At 32.7% G+C, this 2,936-nt stretch overlaps 1 long non-coding RNA gene across 1 annotated transcript; it reads left to right on the top strand.

Moving 5' to 3' along the window:
* Nucleotides 1-1,793: 1,793 nt before the first annotated feature.
* On the top strand, nucleotides 1,794-2,597 carry LOC110268439 (uncharacterized). The gene is made up of 3 exons (XR_015883814.1): nucleotides 1,794-1,858; nucleotides 2,023-2,088; nucleotides 2,431-2,597. It is a non-coding gene; the product is annotated as an uncharacterized LOC110268439 (long non-coding RNA).
* Nucleotides 2,598-2,936: the final 339 nt, after the last annotated feature.

Below are 2,936 nucleotides of genomic sequence, written 5' to 3'. Positions count from 1 at the left end.
ACACTAATTTCCTGTTATCAGTGAAATCTAAAGTTTGGTTTAGTTCAAGTGATTCAATTATTGTTTACTAAAATCTAAATTGAGTAGAGGTTGCTTGTTGTTTTAAACCATATTTGTTTGGGTAATAGAAAAATGAAATGCAATCGCTGCCATCACATGGAACTAATTGGTTATGATTCTTTATTGCTTCCTTAATTACCTCCGGTAAGACAAGAAAATCGAGATTCCTTAATATATTTCTGTCACGAATAATTCTATGAATCAAGATTGCTTCTGTATAGAAAAAAGCATTGAATAGTTCTTCTGCATAGAAATTAAAATGATTAGATGATTCTGTCACCTCACTCAATGTAAGCTGTTATTGGCATTAGCACTGTGAGCAAATTACTTCATTCATCACTACCCTCAAAGGACTTGAACTGTTGAACATTCAAGTCAAAGCAAACTAAGTTTGTCCTGGGTCAAACTTCTCTGAAATACTTTATATTATGTTTAAAATGTGAAGTTTGTGCTATAAGATTCTATACAGAGTAAAAAATAGTAAATTAAAATTTGGATAGAAGTTGATACATTTTAATAATCAGGGATATGGAAGATCATATTGATTGGCTTCTTCAGCATGGGTGGCATGAAAAAGCTTTGGCTGCAGTTGAATCTGGTCAGGGACGCAGTGAACTACTTGATGAGGTAGAGATTTTTCAAGTCTTTTTATAATAATTAAAGTTGGATGTGTAAAAATGTAGAATAACATAGAACATAACTGGAATAAGGACATACATATATATGCTGCTGAAGGCACTTGTTTATGTTGATTGCATGTATCTAAAGGTTCTTCAAATGTTCTGTTTCTCAGTAAATCTTTTACTTTACATAATTTATTTTGCTCCCAATAACACTACATAATATTATACACTCAAGATGAAAGCTCAAAAGAAAATGAAATGCAATCTCTATATCTGCCCATTTAGTTAATTAACATTGCATGTATAAAATTGATTTCTTTAATATTGAAGCTTGATTGGTGTTCTATTTTTCATCTCATTTTAATATTTGTTTCTATAGAAAAGCCATACCATATGTCATGTATTACATGTCTTGGTCAATGAATTGTTACCTTCTACAGAATTTGCTCATTTTTAGCTAATTAAGACTTATATTTTCATTTTTACTACTATCTTTGCAGGTAGGATCGAGGTACCTAGATCATTTGATTGTGGAACAAAAATATGGTGAAGCAGCTTCTCTATGTCCCAAGTTGCTGTGAGGATCAGCTTCAGCATGGGAGAGGTACTGCATGGCATTAGTAGTTTTTTTTGCAGTTTGTGATTTGTTATTAAGTTACCGATGGAATGTATTCGACAGATGGGTATTTCATTTTGCCCACCTCCGTCAACTCCCTGATTTGGTTCCTTACATGCCAACAGAAAACCCTAGACTACGTGATACTGCTTATGAGGTAGGCTAAAACAAAGCAGTCGCTTTCAAAACTGATGTGCTTACGTGGTATGTATTTTGAACTGATGTGGGACCAAAAACTTTGATTTTGATTTTGGTTCTACAGGTTGCCCTTGTGGCATTGGCTACAAATTCATCTTATCATAAGGATCTCTTGTCCACTGTGAAATCATGGCCATCTGTAATTTATTCTGCATTACCTGTAATTTCAGCCATCAAACCTCAGCTCAATACTTCATCCATGACCGATTCGCTCAAGGAGGTTAGCCTGATTATTATATTTTTATTCTTTGAATTTTTTTACCATTTTGGACATTAACTTGTACTTGTTCTTTGTTAGGCATTGGCAGAGTTGTATGTTATTGCTGGGCAATATGATAAAGCATTTTCATTTTATGCTGATGTACATTTTTTGATTAATTTTTCCAGTATTCAGGTAGCTATTAAATTAATTAAATATCATTCAAATGCTTTGATAGTAGGATAAATAGTCTTTAATCTATTTTGTTTTGACTGTTAATTCACTTCCCTTTTCTTTTTTCTTTTTCTTTTATTTGAAATTTTCAGCTTATGAAACCAGAACTCTTTGATTTCATTGATAAATATAACCTACAAGATTCAATCCATGAAAAGGTAAAATTATACTTTGTAGCAATTGATCTTCAAATTTCATGTTTTTATATGATTTTGTGGTATTTTCTGATGTTCAAAATCATATTTCTCATCTTTGTTGGCATTCTATTGCAGCATCCGATGAGTTTCATTTACAAGCTTCAGTGTAATATATTAGAATCTTGAGCAAACATGTTTTCAATAGTTGTGGATTGAGATTGAACATTTCTCAGACATTTATAGGGTTAAAAAAGTAGATTGATCTTCTTCTTGAAGATGGACATATTTTCATGTTATATCTTGTTTTTGTTCTCATTAACTGATAAATGGACTGTTACTTGTTTACATTTGCTTCTTGTTCAGGTTGTCCAATTGATGATGTTGGATTGCAAGCGTGCAGTTCCTTTATTGATCCAGCATAGGGACTTAATAAGTCCACAAGAAGTTGTGAAGCAACTTCTAAATGCTGATGTTAAGTGTGACTGCAGATACTTTTTACATTTGTATCTCCATTCACTATTTGAAGTAAATCCGCATTGCAGGCTTCCTTTTGTTTGGGAGCTAAGGTGAACCTTATTGCTGAAAGTTTGTGTTTGCAACCTTTTAGGTTTTAACAGACTCTAGCCATGCCCTGCTTTTGTAATGCATTTCTTTGTGATAATCCAGCTACTTCATTATGTGCTTCAATTGTGCTGCTTAACATGAATAATGGTTTGTATTTGCTGAATGCAATTAAAAGTTACTGTTTATGACATTCAATAATCTGGTTTTTTTGGTCTTATGTGCATAGGTAGAACTCTATGCAGATTATGATCCAAAGATGCTGCTACCTTTTCTACATAGCAGTCAGCATTATACTCTTGAGTTGT

This window comes from Arachis ipaensis, chromosome B10 (genome assembly GCF_059453495.1).
Source record: "Arachis ipaensis isolate K30076 ecotype BB chromosome B10, ASM5945349v1, whole genome shotgun sequence".
Taxonomy (NCBI): Eukaryota; Viridiplantae; Streptophyta; class Magnoliopsida; order Fabales; family Fabaceae; genus Arachis; species Arachis ipaensis.
This window is presented reverse-complemented; position numbering and strand designations above follow the sequence as displayed.